The following is a 20438-nucleotide window of genomic DNA, read 5'->3' as shown; positions in this document are numbered from 1 at the left end:
GGCAACTGATCAACCTACGATATTCTAAGTAAAAGTAAAAGCGGAAAACACTATCAGACTATATTCTTGACTAATTTTTAAAGTGCTTTATAATTTCTAAGTTACTCTACACACTGTCTTCCTTTTTCCTCCTAATTTTGCGCTTTCCTTCTGCCACCTAATGTCATTCTTCCAAGTTTTTGTACTTTTTCTATAGGAATATATATATATATATATATATATATATATATATATATTTGAATGAGAAGTTTATAAGCTAGCCTCAGAGATGTTTAAAAGTGTTTACATTAGGATTAGGATGCTTGGAGCCAACCAACAGACTGAGCTCAGGGACCCTAATGTGGGAGCTGGCAGAAGGACTGAAAGAGCTGAGGGAGATTGAAACTCCATAAGAAGAAGAATATCATCACCTGGCCGGACCACCCAGTGTTCCCAAGGACTAGACCACCAAACAAAATCTATACAGGGAGGGATTCATGACTCCAGATGCATAGGTAGCAGAGGATGGTATTGTCTGAAATCAGTAGGGGGAGACCCTTGGTCCTGTGAATGTTTGATGTCCCAGCATATAGGGATGCTGGAGGCATAGAGCCAGAGAGGGTGGGTGGGTGGGTTAGCACCCTCATAGAAAGAAAGCGGAGAGAGGAGAGGGAAGTAATTGGATGAGAGGCTGTGGAAGGGACCTGGGAAGTGGGATATCATCTGAAATGTTAATGAATGAAATAATCATTAAAAAATTAGTTATTTAGCTATATTTCATTATATGCCACTAGCTTCACAAGTTCATTGAGAGTCTGAAACCATAACTTTTCTGTCTAAGTTAGCTTGTAAATTTTCTGTAGATAAACCCAGTCAATATTTTATGTACCATCCTTGTACCTACAATAAATTATTCTTTCCCTTTTGTTAGTTTCTTCCCTTTGGTTACTTGTTTTAAAGCTCTAAAGAATGTATTCTAAGTTGTAAATCACTGCTTTCTATCTCAGAAGAAATTAACTCTTGACATGTGAAGACCCGAAAAGTTATAATTTCAGTTTTCATATCAAAGCAGGTTTTAGTAGCAGTCCTAAAGTATAAGAAGCTTAATAATTACTAGTATAATTTTAAGAATAGTAATAGAATCATCACTAGGAATTATGGAATCATATGTTTGTACAGCATTGTTACAAGTCTTTACATCTTCATTGATCTGCAGAAAATCTGACCAGTAGGGTGGGCAAATACCCAGTGATTATATATTAATTTAATTTAATAATGACAGGAAAGGTATATCCGTAGCAGGAACCAAATCCTGAAAATGTCATTTCTTCAGCCTTGACAGCAAAGGTTTATATTGCAGTCCACCATCCACAGTGAAATCTTCTCAGGAAGATGACCTGCTATCCTTTATCCTTTCCTAGATGGTACCTTACATCAAAGCCCATATGAACTCACAGAGACCTTAGGAATATGAATAGGACCTGTACAGGTCTGTTCCCAGTCTTCTGCATATATATTATGATGTCCAATATTTTCATATGATTACTAAGTGTGCTCCTAGGGGGTCTGTTTTTAAACCTTCTCTTGGGCTACTTTTCTTCTATTGATTTGTTTTGTCCAATTCCATTGTGTTAGTTTTCAATCTTATATTTTATTTTACTTCATAAAAACAAAGAAAGTAGTGGTTAAAAGCACAAAAACCTGAAAAAGATGAATAACATGGCATGTGCATTGCACCACCTAAGACAATCTTCATTAAAATTTGGCTGAAAATTATCATTGAAAACTTATTTTCTTTTTTTTTTAATTAACTTGAGTATTTCTTATTTACATTTCGAATGTTATTCCCTTTCCTGGTTTCAAAACATCCCCCTCCCCCTCCCCTGCTTTTATGGGTGTTTCCTCCCCATCCTCCCCTTGCCGCCCCCCCCCCAGCAATCCCCTAGTTCACTGGGGGTTCAGTCTTAACAGGACCCAGGGCTTCCCTTCCACTGGTGCTCTTACTAGGATATCCATGGCTACCTATGGGGTCAGAGTCCAGGGTCAGTCCATGTATAGCCTTTAGGTAGTGGCCTAGTCCCTGGAAGCTCTGGTTGCTTGGAATTGTTGTACATATGGGGTCTCGAGCCCCTTCAAGCTCTTCCAGTTCTTTCTCTGATTCCTTCAACGGGGGTCCTATTCTCAATTCAGTGATTTGCTGTTGGCATACGCCTCTGGGTTTGCTGTATTCTGGCTGTGTCTCTCAGGAGAGATCTACTTCCGGCTCCTGTCGGCCTGCACTTCTTTGCTTCATCCATGTTGTCTAATTGGATGGCTGTATATGCATGGGCCACATGTGGGGCAGGCTCTGAATGGGCGTTCCTTCTGTGTCTGTTTTAATCTTTGCCACTCTATTCCCTGTCAAGGGTATTCTTGTCCCCCTTTAAAGAAGGAGTGAAGCATTCACATTTTGATCATCCGTCTTGAGTTTCATTTGTTCTAGGCATCTAGGGTAATTCATGCATTTGGGCTAATAGCCACTTATCAATGAGTGCATACCATGTGTGTTTTTCTGTGATTGGATTACCTCACTCAGGATGATATTTTCCAGTTCCAACCATTTGCCTATGAATTTCATAAAGTCATTTGTTTTGATAGCTGAGTAATATTCCATTGTGTAGATGTACCACATTTTCTGTATCCATTCCTCTGTTGAAGGGCATTTGGGTTCTTTCCAGCTTCTGGCTATTATAAATAAGGCTGCGATGAACATAGTGGAGCACGTGTCTTTTTTATATGTTGGGGCATCTTTTGGGTATATGCCCAATAGAGTTATAGCTGGATCCTCAGGCAGTTCAATGTCCAATTTTCAGAGGAACCTCCAGATTGACTGCCAGAATGGTTGTACCAGTCTGCAATCCCACCAACAATGGAGGAGTGTTCCTCTTTCTCCGCATCCTCACCAGCATCTGCTGTCACCTGAGTTTTTGATCTTAGCCATTCTCACTGGTGTGAGGTAAAATCTCAGGGTTGTTTTGATTTGCATTTCCCTGATGACTAAAGTTGTTGAACATTTCTTTAGGTGTTTCTCAGCCATTCGACATTCCTCAGCTGTGAATTCTTTGTTTAGGCCTGAACCCATTTTTTAATAGGATTATTTGTCTCCCTGCGGTCTAACTTCTTGAGTTCTTTGTATATTTTGGATATGAGGCCTCTATCTGTTGTAGGATTGGTAAACATCTTTTCCCAATCTGTTGGTTGCCGTTTTGTCCTAACCACAGTGTCCTTTGCCTTACAGAAGCTTTGCAGTTTTATGAGATCCCATTTGTGGATTCTTGATCTTAGAGCATAAGCCATTGGTGTTTTGTTCAGGAAATTTTTTCCAGTGCCCATGTGTTCCAGATGATTCCCTAGTTTTTCTTCTATTAGTTTGAGTGTGTCTGGTTTGATGTGGAGGTCCTTGATCCACTTGGACTTAAGCTTTGTACAGGGTGATAAGAACGGATCGATCTGCATTCTTCTACACGTTGACCTCCAGTTGAACCAGCACCATTTGCTGAAAATGCTCTTTTTTCCATTTGATGGTTATGGCTCCTTTGTCAAAATTCAAGTGACCATAGGTGTGCGGGTTAATTTCTGGGTCTTCAATTCTATTCCATTGGTCTATCTGTCTGTCTCTGTACCAATACCATGCAGTTTTTATCACTATTGCTCTGTAATACTGCTTGAGTTCAGGGATAGTGATTCCCCCTGAAGTCCTTTTATTGTTGAGGATAGTTTTAGGTATCCTGGGTATTTTGGTATTCCAGATGAATTTGCAAATTGTTCTGTCTAAGTCTTTGAAGAATTGGATTGGTATTTTGATGGGGATTGCATTGAATATGTAGATCGCTTTTGGTAAAATGGCCATTTGTACTATATTAATCCTACCAATCCATGAGCATGGGAGATCTTTCCATCTTCTGAGGACTTTTTCAATTTCTTTCTTCAGAGTCTTGAAGTTCTTATTGTACAGAACTTTTACCTTCTTGGTTAAAGTCACACCGAGGTACTTTATATTATTTGGGTCTATTATGAAGGGTGTCGTTTCCCTAATTTCTTTCTCGGCTTGTTTCTCTTTTGTGTAGAGGAAGGCTACTGATTTATTTGAGTTAATTTTATACCCAGCCACTTTGCTGAAGTTGTTTATCAGCTTTAATAGTTCTCTGGTGGAACTTTTGGGATCACTTAAATATACTATCATATCGTCTGCAAATAGTGATATTTTGACTTCTTCTTTTCCGATCTGTATCCCCTTGACCTCCTTTTGTTGTCTGATTGCTCTGGGTAGAACTTCAAGAACTATATTGAATAAGTAGGGAGAGAGTGGGCAGCCTTGTCTAGTCCCTGATTTTAGTGGTATTGCTTCAAGTTTCTCTCCATTTAGTTTAATGTTAGCAACTGGTTTGCTGTATATGGCTTTACTATGTTTAGGTATGGGCCTTGAATTCTATTCTTTCCAGTACTTTTTATCATGAAGGGGTGTTGAATTTTGTCAAAATGCTTTCTCAGCATCTAATGAAATGATCATGGGTTTTGTTCTTTCAGTTTGTTTTATATAATGGATCACGTTGATGGTTTTCCCAGATATTAAACCATCCCTGCATGCCTGGGATGAAGCCTACTTGATCATGGTGGATGATTGTTTTGATGTGCTCTTGGATTCGGTTTTCCAGAATTTTATTGAGTATTTTTGCATCGATATTCATAAGGGAAATTGGTCTGAAGTTCTCTTTCTTTGTTGGGTCTTTGTGTGGTTTATGTATAAGAGTAATTGTGGCTTCATAGAAGGAATTCGGTAGTGCTCCATCTGTTTCAATTTTGTGGAATAGTTTGGATAATATTGGTACGAGGTCTTCTATGAAGGTCTGATAGAATTCTGCACTAAACCCGTCTGGACCTGGGCTCTTTTTGGTTGGGAGACCTTTAATGACTGCTTCTATTTCCTTAGGAGTTATGGTGTTGTTTAACTGGTTTATCTGTTCCTGATTTAACTTCGGTACCTGGTATCTGTCTAGGAAATTGTCCATTTCCTGTAGATTTTCAAGTTTTGTTGAATATAGGCTTTTATAGTAAGATCTGATGATTTTTTGAATTTCCTCTGAATCTGTAGTTATGTCTCCCTTTTCATTTCTGATTTTGTTAATTTGGACACACTCTCTGTGTCCTCTCGTTAGTCTGGCTAAGGTTTATCTCTCTTGTTGATTTTCTCAAAGAACCAACTTTTGGTTCTCTTGATTCTTTCTATGGTCCTTTTTGTTTCTACTTGGTTGATTTCTGCTCTGAGTTTGATTATTTCCTGCCTTCTACTCCTCCTGGGTGTATTTGCTTCTTTTTGTTCTAGAGCTTTTAGGTGTGCTGTCAAGCTGTTGACATATGGCTTTCCTGTTTCTGCAGGCACTCAGCGCTATGAGTTTTCCTCTTAGCACAGATTTCATTGTGTCCCATATGTTTGCGTATGTTGTAACTTCATTTTCATTAAATTCTAAAAAGCCTTTAATTTCTTTATTTCTTTCTTGACCAGGTTATCATTGAGTAGAGCATTGTTCAATTTCCACGTATATGTGGGCATTCTTCCCTTATTGTTATTGAAGACCAGTTTTAGGCCATGGTGGTCTGATAGCACTCATGGGATTATTTGTATCTTTCTGTACCTGTTGAGGCCCGTTTTTTGACCAATTATATGGTCAATTTTGGAGAAAGTACCATGAGGAGCTGAGAAGAAGGTATATCCTTTTGCTTTAGGATAGAATGTTCTATAAATATCTGTTAAGTCCATTTGGCTCATGACTACTCTTAGTCTGTCTACATCTCTGTTTAATTTCTGTTTCTATGATCTATCCATTGATGAGAGTGGGGTGTTGAAGTCTCCTACTATTATTGTGTGAGGTACTATGTGTGTTTTGAGCTTTAGTAAGGTTTCTTTTACGTATGTAGGTGCCTTTGTATTTGGGGCATAGATATTCAGGACTGAGAGTTCATCTTGGTGGATTTTTCCTTTGATGAATATGAAGTGTCCTTCCTTATCTTTTTTGATGAATTTTAGTTGAAAATTGATTTTATTTGATATTAGAATGGCTACTCCAGCTTGCTTCTTCTGACCATTTGCTTGGAAAGTTGTTTTCCAGCCTTTCACTCTTAGGTAGTGTCTGTCTTTGTCTCTGAGGTGTGTTTCCTGTAGGCAGCAGAATGCAGGGTCCTCGTTGCGTATCCAGTTTGTTAATCTATGTCTTTTTATTGGGGAGTTGAGGCCATTGATGTTGAGAGATATTAAGGAATAATGATTATTGCTTCCTGTTATATTTATATTTGGATATGAGGTTATGTTTGTGTGCTTTTTCTTCTCTTTGTTTTGTTGCCAAGACAATTAGTTTCATGCTTCTTCTAGGGTATAGCTTGCCTCCTTATGTTGGGCTCTACCATTTATTATCCTTTGTAGTGCTGGGTTTGTTGAAAGATATTGTGTAAATTTGGTTTTGTCATGGAATATCTTGTTTTCTCCATCTGTGTTAATGGAGAGTTTTGCAGGATACAGTAACCTGGGCTGGCATTTGTGTTCTCTTAGGGTCTGTATGACATCTGTCCAGGATCTTCTGGCTTTCCTAGTTTCTGGCGAAAAGTCTGGTGTGATTCTGATAGGTCTGCCTTTATATGTTACTTAACCTTTTCCCCTTACTGCTTTTAATATTCTTTCTTTATTTTGTGCGTTTGGTGTTTTGACTATTATATGACAGGGAGAAATTTCTTTTTGGTCCAATCTATTTGGAGTTCACTAGGCTTCTTTGTTTATGGGCAACTCTTTCTTTAGGTTCGGGAAGTTTTTTTCTTTGATTTCATTGAAGATATTTACTGGTCCTTTGAGCTGGGAGTCTTCACTCTCTTCTATACCTATTATCCTTAGGTTTGATCTTCTCATCGAGTACTGGATTTTCTGTATGTTTTGGACCAGTAGCTTTTTCTGCTTTACATTATCTTTGACAGTTAAGTGGATGATTTCTATGAAATCTTCTGCTCCTGAGATTCTCTCTTCCATCTCTTGAATTCTGTTGGTGAAGCACGTATCTACAGCTCCTTGTCTCTTCTTTTGGTTTTCTATATCCAGGGATGTTTCCATGTGTTCTTTCTTGATTGTTTCTATTTCCATTTTTAGTTCCTTCAACTGTTTGATTGTGTTTTCCTGGAATTCTTTCAGGGATTTTTGTGACTCCTCTCTATGGGCTTCTATTTGTTTATTTATGTTTTCCTGGAATTCTTTCAGGGATTTTTGCAATTCCTCTCTGTAGGCTTCTACTTGTTCTCTAAGAGAGTTCTTCACGTCTTTCTTGAAGTCCTCCAGCATTAAATATGATTTTTGAAACTAGATCTTGCTTTTCTGGTGTGTTTGGATATTCCATGTTTGTTTGGTGGAGAATTGGGCTCCAAGGATGCCGCGTCTTGGTTTTCTGTTGCTTGGTTCCTGTGCTTGCCTCTTTGCCATCAGATTATCTCTAGTGTTACTTTTTTGTTCTGCTATTTCTGACAGTGGCTAGACTGTCCTATAAGCCTGTGTTTCAGGAGTGCTATAGACCTGTTTTCCTGTTTTCTTTCAGCCAGTTATGGGAACAGAGTGTTCTGCTTTCGGGAGTCTAGTTTTTCCTCTCTACAGGTCTTCAGCTGTTCCTGTGGGCCTGTGTCTTGAGTTCACCAGGCAGGTTGCTTGCAGCAGAAAAGTTGGTCTTACTTGTGGTCCCGAGGCTCAAGTTTGCTAATGGGGTGTTGCTTATGAGCTCTCTGTGGCGGCAGCAACCAGGAAGATCTGTGCCGCCCTTTCCGGGAGCTTCTGTGCAGTAGAGTTCAAGATGGATTTTGGTATTTTCCTCTGGAATCAGTAATGTGTGCAGAGTGCAGTCTCTTCTGGTTTCCCAGGTTTGTCTGCCTCTTATAAGGTTTAGCTCTCCCTCCCACGGGATTTGGGTGCAGAGAACTGTTTATCTGGTCGGTCCCTTAAGGTTCTGGCGGTGTCTCAGACGCAGCGGACCTGCCACTCCTGGGCCCTCCCCCACGGGAACCCAGAGGCCGTATACAGTTTCCTCTTGTGCCAGGGATGTGGGCAGGGGTGGGCAGTGTTGGTAGTCTCTTCCGCTCTGCAGCCTCAGGAGTGCCCACCTGACCAGGCGGTGAGGTCTCTCTCCCACGGGGTTTGGGAGCAGAGAGCTGCTGCGAGCAGGGATCCGCTGGTTTGGGACTCCTGCTAAATACCCAGTAAGATTCTTTCTAACAGTAACATTCTTTGAGAACTGAAGTACTAAAAAGGGAAAGATAGCCTATTAAAGTATATATTGAGAAAAGAGGAGGTGTTAGTCTACAATTTTAGACTTTATTGGATTAAAATAAATGGTAAAAAGATGAAGTGAAATAAGCATATAAAATCTACAAAATGGTCATTTGGAAGATGCAATGAAAAGTTGGTTCAGTTCTCAATTTCATATTATTTTTCTTTTACTAATTCAACAGATTTTAAACTGTACTATACAAAGAAATAAAATGAGTTACATTTAAATTTAACAGAACATTTACTCTTATAGCATTTATTTTAGCTGGTATATTCTATAACCTACAATTAATTTTACAATAAATCATTTAGTAATACTAGCATTGCAAAATTAAATGTAAAATTTGAAACTGTTAAAAAAGTGTTTATGTATTATGAAAGAGTATAGATATTTATAATATAGTCTTGTCTATCATTTAAATTTTTATGAATAGGTGATAATTCAAATAAGGCATGATATTTGATTAAAAGAAAAAAGCAATTAGACAAAATAAATGGAGAAATTAAAATACTTAAAATGAATGAAGCTTTGTATGTGAAGTTAAAGAATAAGAAGAGTGGCTTAAAACAAGCTTCCAAATTTTAGGTGTTTTCCACTGAAAAGTTCTGTTCAAAGCGAATGAACAAATCAATCCACATTTTCAACCGTCACTATAACTGCAGTTAGACATCAGTTAGATTGGGAAAATGGTGAAAAGTTGAATGTAGAAAAAAATAAAAAGATAATCACAGAATCTCAGGAAATAATCTGTGGTTGTTTGGCTTGTGAAAGTAATGGCTGAATTGGAGTTAATACATCAGCTTTGATAGTTATTTAAGAGAGATTTTCCATAGAAATGAGAAAAACAGATAGGGTTTGTAATGGTTGCTGGAAAGAGAGCTGAAAAGACAGGAAATGAACTTGCAAGAAAAGCAGGTGAGGCAAAATCCAAAGATTTAAATTACCGTGATACAAAAATGAATTTTGTTTGTTTTGTTTCAGAAATGTCCACATTACACATTTTGTTACAATATGGTGTCTGTTCTACTAAGATTGAAAAAGGGTAGCTTGCTGCTATTCAGTTTATTCAACTTAAGGACTGACTGAGGTCATCTGTGACCTCATAACTTTCAGTTTTTGTAATATCAGCAAAAGTACAGAAGGCAATCTATGGCATACTAGAACAATTAGCATATATGAAGCAAGATTTGGATTGTAAAAAGCTGTGGACTCCGTGCTTGAGGTTTGCCAATGGAGACCTCTGGTCCCGCTAGGTGTGCGGGACCAGGATAAGGAAAAAGAATAGGGGAGGTGCTGTTCTGCCTCCATTTCACGCTGTGCTTATGCAGCAGGGGACTGACTAGCCTGTGAGGGGTGCAGGAGGGCTCTGGCAGTGATTTTGGGAGAGCAGATCTCTTATCCAAGCAGCAGTGTTACAGCTCTTATGACAGAAGCTCTCAGAAGATGGAGTGATTCTTGTACACTTTTAATCCTGCACACGCCTTTTAAATACGTTTTTGGATGGGTCGGTGTCTGACAGTAGGTATTTCCTATTGGTTAGGCCTGAGAGCTTGGGAAGACCTCATCTACATATTCGGGGACATGGTTCTATTTCGACAACTGATCTGTCTTTAGCCTACATTACCTGTGGTCACGTCCTCACCTTTGGAGAAGGGGTTTAGGACATTTCCTTCTCTGACTGATTTGTCTTGAGCCTATGTAACCTATGATCACGTACTCACCTGTTGAGCAGGGGATTAGGACACTGCCCTTTGTGACTGGTCTGTCTGAAACCTCTCTACATGGGTCTGTAAGGGACTGAATCTAGTGAGGCCTTGATCTGGGAGAGTGGGAATGCTCCTGCTGTCCCTATTAGGGTTTCAGTTGATTAGACCTATCTCAACCAGGAATCAGGGTACCTTTCACAGCCCACTGCCCACAGAAAGCTCCCCTTCAAATGCTTGGAATTATGCTGGCTTCTCTGAACTAACTCTTATCTTGCAATCAAATAACAGAGGTCTAGATTCAGTGCCTAGAAAATAAAATTTGAACTCATCAGAAAAGAACACCACGGAGAAGATGATGTGTACTGCATGGCTGAATTAAAAACAATGCTAATGTTCTGTAAAGGAAATGTAACTTTCATAAGTCACCATTTTAAGATATTTTGATTTTATAATCCCAAAATAAAGGATTTAAAAGGAAAGTAGAGAAAAAATTAACAATACCTCTCATTCAAAAAATATTCAAAATAAAATATGGAAATAATGATTCTCTGAAGCATTTATTGTTTATATTTAGAAAAGGAAATTTTACTGGAAAAATCTTATCTTTAAATTTCTTTTCCTTTAGACCATTTGCTCATTCTGCATTACTTATAAAGTTCCCAGACACACATGTACATCATGAATATAAACATACACACAAAACATTAATCTACACAAAAAGCCTTGTCTATTTTGGTTCTCTCTAAATAAGTTCATATAATTTTAAGCCTCTTGCCTTCTACCGTTTGCTTTGTATTTTCCCTCTGACCTACATAAGTATAGAGGTCTATTTAATATCTTTATTTCAAACTACAGAAGAATCACACAAGGAAGACTGGTAGAAAACATTTTAGTGTTTCAGCCATTCAGCACTTGGATTTGACTATTAGCAACAAAGATTCTGCAAACGCCAAGCTAATTACATCTGCGTTAGATGTACCATTATTGGAAACACCAGTAATGCCTTTGTCATTTTATTACCATTAATCATGCAGAAAAGAGGAGATAAATGAAAAGTGGAAAGTCGAAAACAAACAAACAAACAAAAATCTTTCTAAAAGCAAAGAAAAACAAGATAGGCTTATTGTTGAAGGAAGAAGACAAAACAAAGTTTCAATTCAAGAAAATAAGTTGTCGCTCTCTGCTTCCAGACCCTGTGGAGAGAGACCTCACCGCCTGGTCAGGTGGGCACTCCTGAGGCTGCAGAGCGGAAGAGACGACCAACACTGCCCACCCCTGCACACATCCCTGGCCCAAGAGGAAACTGTATACGGCCTCTGGGTTCCCGTGGGGGAGGGCCCAGGAGCGGCAGGACCCCTGCACCTGAGACACCACTGGAACCTGAAGGAATAGACCGGATAAACAGTTCTCTGCACCCAAATCCCGTGGGAGGGAGAGCTAAACCTACAGAGAGGAAGACACGCCTGGGAAACCAGAAGAGACTGCACTCTGCACACATCTCTGACGCCAGAGGAAAACACCAAATGCCATCTGGAACCCTGGTGCACGGAGGCTCCCGGAAAGGGCGGCGCAGATCTTCCTGGTTGCTGTCGCCACGGAGAACTCGTAGGCAGCACCCCACAAGCAAACCTGAGCCTCGAGACGACAGGTAAGACCAACTTTTCTGCTGCAAGTGACCTGCCTGGTGAACACTAGACACAGGCCCACAGGAACAGCTGAAGGCCAGAAGATAGGAAAAACTAGACGCCCGAAAGCAGAACACTCTGTCCCCATAACTGGCTGAAAGAAAACAGAAAAACAAGTCTACAACACTCCTGACACATAGGCTTATAGGACAGTCTAGCCACTGTCAGAAATAGCAGAACAAAGTAACACTAGAGAAAATCTGATGGCGAGAGGCAAGCGCAGGAACCCAAGCAACAGAAACCAAGACTACATGGCATCATCGGAGCCCAATTCTCCCACCAAAGCAAACATGGAATATCCAAACACACCAGAAAAGCAAGATCTAGTTTCAAAATCATATTTGATCATGATGCTGGAGGACTTCAAGAAAGACGTGAAGAACTCCCTTAGAGAAACCCAGGAAAACATTAAGGGGTTTGCCCGGAAACCGGCAATGGTTATAACACTCGAAATGTAAATAAGAAATACTCAAGTTAATAATAATAAAAAAAAGAAAAAGAAAGAAAGAAAGAAAGAATCTTACTGTGATCTCCATCTATTTAATACCTTTTATTTTGTTCTTTCCAGAATTAACACATAGACATTCTGATTAGAAATCTCCCTTATTTCAAAGAAAATTTTACCACTTTGGTTATGTAAACAATAGAATTTATTGTTTTTAATTTATTTAATTTACCATAATAAGATCATATTCTTTTGCCTCCTCCAACTCTTCTCTTCCCGTCCTCATTCACCAAACCTCATGTTGTTTTTCTTTATAAGGAAAAACAATACCACCCACAAAGTACAACACATCTGATTTGTATTGAACAGCTACTCCTGAGCTTGACCAGGAGCCAGCTAACCACAGAAATTTTAATTGTGTTCATTAATAACCCATAATCTTCACTTATATTTATCACCTCAACATTTGAATACAATTATCATGACATCTGTGGTTTTTGTTCTTTTATGTAGTTCATATTCAATATGATCCATAACTTTTTTATCTATTTGTCTTTGAAACTAAATATCTGTACATAGGTTTAAAAAATGGCAAATTTTATGGAATGTGAACTCCAGCTTTGGTATGCCCAGTTACACTTTTGTTTATAGCTATACTAGCAATATCATTAATCACAGTCATAGAAGCATTAACAGTGAGTCTTGGTTGTGTGTGTTATTTTTCTGTGCCCTGAATTATTATTTTTTAATTGAGGATGCTGTCCATGTATAAGTAGAATATTTCTAACATGGCAGATTTTATGCCTCGCACATTTCCTTCATGATTTCATATGGTCATTAAGTACAGTTAGAGTATTATTGGGTATGGTGAAGTGTAACATGTTAAGTACACAGTGACATTTCTTTAAGTTTATGTCAAATGCTTAATCACCAATGAAATTGTTTGCTCTTTTACTGTATCTGTGATCTATTTGTAACCTTCCTGTAGTTGTGACACAGATTTTTTTTGTGGTCATTGCACTTCCTTACTAAGGTTGCAATTGACTGTGTCCATACAGCTTTCCTGAGCTCAGTACAAAATGGAGGAGTCCTTTTCTAAGTGGGGATTCTTCTCTGCCTGATCAAGGGCACCCAACCCGTCTTGTACCTGAGGAATGTGACAGACATATGTGTGTGTGTGTGTGTGTGTGTGTGTGTGTGTGTGTATCTTGATTCACAATAAAGTAATATAAAAGCACAAGTTGTTTCATTCAACTTGTTTCATTGAATATTGCCTAAGAGAGCTGTTTCATTGAATGTTCTCTAAAAGAGCTGTAAGATTGAGGAGTTGTAATAAGGAAATCTTTGGAGAAGAAGCCTATCTACCTCCCCTGACATTCTCTTCATGTTAGGAATCCTGAACCCAGCTCTACCCTATGGTTTCCTGCCTGGTGTGCAGCAGTATCTGGACAATGAAAGGAAAGAAGCAAGAAACAAAACCACAATTTTTTTTATTAATTTGAGTATTTGTTATTTACATTTCGAATGTTATTCCCTTTCCCGGTTTCCGGGCAAACATCCCCCTCCCCTTCTATATGGGTGTTTCCCTCCCCCCCCTCCCCCCATTGCTTCCCTCCCCCCAACAATCCAGTTCACTGGGGGTTCAGTCTTAGCAGGACCTAGGGCTTTCACTTACACTGGTGATCTTACTAGGATATTCATTGCTACCTATGAGGTCAGAGTCCAGGGTCAGTCCATGTATAGTCTTTAGGTAGTGGCTTAGTCCCTGGAAGCTCTAGTTGCTTGTCATTGTTGTTCATAGGGTGTCTTGAGCCCCTTCAAGCTCTTCTAGTTCTATCTCTGATTCCTTCAATGGGGGTCCTATTCTCAGTGCAGTGGTTTGTTGCTGGCATTTGCCTCTGTATTTGGTGTATTCTGGCTGTGTCTCTCAGGAGAGATCTACATCCGGCTCCTGTCAGCCTGCACTTTTTTGCTTCATCCATCTTGTCTAATTGGGTGGCTGTATATGTATAGGCCACATGTGGGGCAGGCTCTGAATGGGTGTTCCTTCTGTCTCTATTTTAATCTTTGCTTCTCTATTCCCTGTCAAGGGTATTCTTGTTCCCCCTTTTAAAGAAGGAGTGAAGCATTCACATTTTGATCATCCGTCTTGAGTTTCATGTGTTCTAGGCATCTAGGGTAATTCAAGCATTTGGGCTAATAGCCACTTATCAATGAGTGTATACCATGTGTGTTTTTCTGTGATTGGGTTACCTCACTCAGGATGATATTTTCCAGTTCCGACCATTTGCCTACAAATTTCATAAAGTCGTTGTTTCTGATATCTGAGTAATATTCCATTGTGTAGATGTACCACATTTTCTATATCCATTCCTCTGTTGAAGGGCATCTGGGTTCTTTCCAGCTTCTGGCTATTATAAATAAGGCTTCTATGAACATAGTGGAGCACATGTCTTTTTTATATGTTGGGGCACCTTGTTGGTATATGCCCAAGAGAGGTATAGTTGGATCCTCAGTTAGTTCAATGTCCAATTTTCTGATAACCTCCAGACTGATTTCCAGAATGGTTTTACCAGTCTGCAATCCCACCAACAATGGAGGAGTGTTCCTCTTTCTCCACATCCTCACCAGCATTTGTTGTCAACTGAGTTTTTGATCTTAGCCATACTCACTGGTGTGAGGTGAAATCACAGGGTTGTTTTGATTTGCATTTTCCTTATGATTAAAGATGTTGAACATTTCTTTAGGTGTTTCTCAGCCATTCGGGATTCCTCAGCTGTGAATTCTTTTTTTAGCTTTGAACTCCATTTTTTAGTAGGGTTATTTGTCTCCCTGCGGTCTAACTTCTTGAGTTCTTTGTATATTTTGGATATGAGGCCTCTATCTGTTGTAGGATTGGTAAAGATCTTTTCCCAATCTGTTGGTTGCCGTTTTGTCCTAACCACAGTGTCCTTTGCCTTAAAGAAGCTTTGCAGTTTTAAGAGATCCCATTTCTTGATTCTTGATCTTAGAGCATAAGCCATTAGTATTTTGTTCAGGAAATATTTTCCAGTGCCCATGTGTTGTAGATGCTGCCCTAGTTTTTCTTCTATTAGTTTGAGTGTATCTGGTTTGATGTGGAGGTCCTTGATCCACTTGGACTTTAGCTTTATACAGGGTGTTAAGCATGGTTCGATTTGCATGCTTCTACATATTGACCTCCAGTTGAACCAGCACCATTTGCTGAAAATGCTATCTTTTTTCCATTTGATGGTTTTGGCTCCTTTGTCAAAAACCAGGTGCCCATAGGTCTGTGGGTTCATTGCTGGGTCTACAATTCTGTTCCATTGGTCTATCTGTCTGTCTCTGTACCAATACCATGCAGTTTTTTATCACTATTGCTCTGTAATACTGCTTGAGTTCAGGGATAGAGATTCCCCCAGAAGTCCTTTTATTGTTGAGAATAGTTTTAGCTATCCTGGGTTTTTTGTTATTCCAGATGAATTTGCAAATTGTTCTGTCTAACTCTTTGAAGACTTGGATTGGTATTTTGATGGGGATTGCATTGAATCTGTAGATCCCTTTTGGTAAAATGGCCATTTTTACTATGTTAATCCTGCCAATCCATGATCATGGGAGATATTTCCATCTTCTGAGGTCTTCCACAATTTCTTTCTTCAGAGTCTTGAAGTTCTTATTGTACAGATCTTTTACTTGCTTGGTTAAAGTCACTCCGAGGTATTTTATATAGTTTGGGTCTACTATGAAGGGTGTCGTTGCCCTAATTTCTTTCTCTACTTGTTTCTCTTTTGTGTAGAGGAAGGTTACTGATTTATTTGAGTTAATTTTATACCCAGCCACTTTGCTGAAGTTGTTTATCAGCTTTAGTAGTTCTCTGGTGGAACTTTTGGCATCACTTAAATATACTATCATATCATCTGCAAATAGTGATATTTTGACTTCTTCTTTTCCGATCTGTATCCCCTTGATTTCCTTTTGTTGTCTGATTGCTCTGGCTAGAACTTCAAGAACTATATTGAATAAGTAGGGAGAGAGTGGGCATCCTTGTTTAGTCCCTGATTTTAGTGGGATTGCTTCAAGTTTAAATCCATTTAGTTTAATGTTAGCAACTGGTTTGCTGTATATGGCTTTTACTATGTTTAGGTATGGGCCTTGAATTCCTATTCTTTCCAGTACTTTTATCATGAAGGGGTGTTGAATTTTGTCAAATGCTTTCTCAGCATCTAATGAAATGATCATGTGGTTTTCTTCTTTCAGTTTGTTTATATTATGGAGCATGTTGATGGTTTTCCGTATATTAAACCATCCCTGCATGCCTGGGATGAAGCCTACTTGATCATGGTGGATGATTGTTTTGATGTGCTCTTGGATTCAGTTTGCCAGAATTTTATTGAGTAATTTTGCGTCGATATTCGTAAGGGAAATTGGTCTGAAGTTCTCTTTCTTTGTTGGGTCTTTGTGTGGTTTAGGTATAAGAGTAATTGTGGCTTCATTGAAGGAATTCGGTAGTGCTCCATCTGTTTCAATTTTGTGGAATAGTTTGGATAGTATTGGTATAAGGTTTCTATGAAGGTCTGATATAATTCTGCACTAAACCCATCTGGACCTGGGTTCTTTTTGGTTGGGAAATCTTTAATGACTGCTTCTATTTCGTTAGGAGTTATGGTGTTGTTTAATTGGTTTATCTGTTCCTGATTTAACTTTGGTACCTGGTATCTGTCTGGGAATTTGTCCATTTCCTGCAGATTTTCAAGTTTTGTTGAATATAGGCTTTTATAGTAAGATCTGATGATTTTTTGAATTTCCTCTGTTTCTGTAGTTATGTCTCCCTTTTCATTTCTGATTTTGTTAATTTGGACACACTCTCTGTGTCCTCTTGTTAGTCTGGCTAAGGGTTTATCTGTCTTGTTGATTTTCTCAAAGAACCAACTTTTGGTTCTGTTGATTCTTTCTATGGTCCTTTTTGTTTCTACCTGGCTGATTTCAGCTCTGAGTTTGATTATTTCCTTCCTTCTACTCCTCCTGGGTGTATTTGCTTCTTTTTCTTCTTGAGATTTTAGGTGTACTGTCAAGCTGCTGATATATGCTCTCTCCTGTTTCTTTCTGCAGGCACTCAGAGGTATGAGTTTTCCTCTTAGCACAGCTTTCATTGTGTCCCATAAGTTTGGGTATGTTGTACCTTCATTTTCATTAAATTCTAAGAAGTCTTTGATTTATTTCTTTATTTCTTCCTTGACCTGGTTATCGTTGAATAGGGCATTATTCAACTTCCATGTTTTTGTGGGCGTTCTTCCCTTACTCTTACTGAAGACCAGCTTTAGGCCATGGTGGTCTGATAGCACGCATGGGATTATTCCTATCTTTCTTTACCTGCTGAGGCCTGTTTTTTGACCAGTTATTTGGTCAATTTTGGAAAAACTACATTTTTTTACCTTATTTATTGAATAGACTCCAATATTTCAAATCATGCTTACCTACATATGTTTTAATATAGTAAATTTACTTTTTATACCATGTAGTGCACACAAATAATTACTTGATGAATAGAGGAAACAAGGAACACATACAAAACAGCCATAATCCTTTCTTTTAGGATAATGATAAAATTTAAAAATAAGTCAATATAGTACATTTATTAATTATGAGGGAATTCCATAAAAGAATAAACATTTACAGATATGTAAAACTGTGGAGCTTAGAGTCTTACTGGCAAAGACTGAACTATCTCAGACTCTTCATTAGAACAAATGTATGTTAATTGTAATTTAATGATAGAGTTTTCAAGTATCTCTTTAGTAGACACTTTGAATTTTGTTGACCAGAAAAATGAAAGGTTTTTTATATGAAGAAACAGAGACTTTGAGACAATATCAACATTACATCAATTGCCTAACATGTTCACGGTCCTGGCTTAGAGAAAAGAAACCAGAGTGTCTCCCAGCTATTTTAAATAATCTAATATGTAATTCTGTGGTCCAAAATAATTCTTTTATTTAAAAAAAAACTCCTCTATTATTAGAATCCAAGCATTTTTAACTATTTCTGGTTTTACAAACTTAATGATTTATCTATTTTTTCATATTTTTACTTCCTCCTTTTTAAAAGTTTTATTCCTTTATTTTATGTATATGAGTACATTGTAGATCATCTTTAGACAATATCTGTCTTCAGACATACTAGAAGAGGGCATCAGAATCCATTACAATGGTTGTGTGCCACCATGTGGTTACTGGGTATTGAACTCAGAGGCCCTGGAAGAGCAGTCAGTGCTCTTAACCACTTCTTAGCCATTTCTCGTGCCCTATTTCTTCCTGTTTTATTGAGTAAACTTTTCATAAAATGAACTCTAGGTGCTTCTAATTTTAAAATCGTCAAATGATTCCACAGATCTTTCTCTGTTTGAGTCTTTTATCAATTAATTCTCTAATCGACCATGCTTCACCAATCAAAATTGAATTTTTATCTAAGAAATTAATGATTGAAATATACAATGAGGAAATAAAGATGTTACAGTAGAGGCATATATGGGTAAGTTATACGTGTCCATGTACATGTGCTGTAAGAACTAAATAAATCTTAATTATAATAAAAATGAACATGGATAAGAAAGTATTTCTTTTTTTTCTACACAGTCATTTCCATTGAGAAACAATATGTACAGCAACAGAAAGAGGATATTAGTACAGAGTTTGGTGACACAGAATACATTGTTACAGTTACATAGAAGTCATCCCATTAAATATGACTTAATTGAGAAAATAAATTGTGAAAATAAGACACAGTCCAGAATTAAACAATGAATCTGATTGTGACATGAAATTGTATATCAGCATGTTGAAAAACTGTGGTAGTAGTAAGTTGGGGTTTTACACACATAGCAACTAACATTAAACCATGTTGCATGCTATAGTTGATGTATTTCCTCTGGAAGTATACACTAGGATATGCCTTTAATTCATTGCATTAGATCTAGAGCAGTTAGTGTCAGACCAATGACTTTGAGGGTAGAAGTGATGCCAAGATTTTCAAGTCTAGATTGAGATGATGAAGCAATTCTGTTAAGAACATTCTCCTTTACTTCTAACAAAACCAACATCAAATGAATACTAAGCTCCCTTTTATTTTAAAGATTCTTATGCTGGGAATATTGTTTCAATTGCTTATATACTACATTTTATTACTTATTGAAAAATTATTATACATTATACTGTGATTAGTTAACCAAAGACAACTGTGGCTCTAAATGAAACCATATTTTTTATTGAATATTTTTGATTTACATTTAAAATGTCAACCCCTTTCCCAGTTTCCCATCCATAAAACCCCATCCCATTTGCCCTTCCCCTATTTCTATTAGGGTGTTCCCCCTCCCCAAACATCCACCCTTTCCTGACTCCTCACCCTGACATTCTACAACATTGGAGTGTACAGACTTAACAGGACCAAGGACTTCCTCTACCATTGTTGCCCAACAAGGCCATCCTCTGCCACATATGCAGCTGGAGCCATGGACTGGTCCCACTGTACTCTTTGGGTGGTGGTTTATTTCTTGGGAGCTTAAATTGGTTGGTATTGTTGTTCTTATGGGGTTGCAAGCCCCTTCAGCCCCTTTAATCCTCTTTCTAACTCCTCCAATGGGGACCTACCTCTCAATTCAATGGTTTGCTGCTAGCTTTCACCTCTATATTTGTAATGCTCTTGCAGAGTCTCTCTGGAGACAGCTATATCAGGTTCCTGTCACCATTCACTTCTTGGCATCAGCAATAATGTCTGGGGTTGATGGCTGTACATGTATGGGCCGGGTCCCCAGGTGGGGGAGACTTTGAATGGCCAGTCCTTCAGTCTTTGTTCCAAACTCTGTCTACATATCTCATCTTAGGAATCACCCCCCCCTTTTATTGTATTTTTAAAATTTATGTTTCAAATGTTATTCTCTTTCCCGGTTTCCCCTACATAAATCCCCTATCCCATCCCCTTCCCCATTTTCTCTAAAGATGTTCTCCTCCCTATCCACCCCCCTTCCCGCCTCTCTGCCCTGACATTCTTCTACACTGGGGAAAAAACCTTGACAAGCCCAAGGGCTTCTCCTTCAATTGGTGTCCAACAAGGCCATCCTCTGCTATATATGCAGCTGAAGTCCATGCATAGTCTTTGGGTAATGGTACAGTCACTGAGAACTCTGGTAGGTTGACATAATTGTTCTTATGGGGTTGCAAGCCCCTTCAGCTCTTTCAATCCTTCCTCTAATTCCTCCAACAAAGTCCCCATCCTCAGTTCAATCGTTTGTTGCTAG

Source organism: Rattus rattus, chromosome 4, assembly GCF_011064425.1.
Source record: "Rattus rattus isolate New Zealand chromosome 4, Rrattus_CSIRO_v1, whole genome shotgun sequence".
Taxonomy (NCBI): Eukaryota; Metazoa; Chordata; class Mammalia; order Rodentia; family Muridae; genus Rattus; species Rattus rattus.
Note: the sequence above shows the minus strand (reverse complement) of the source record.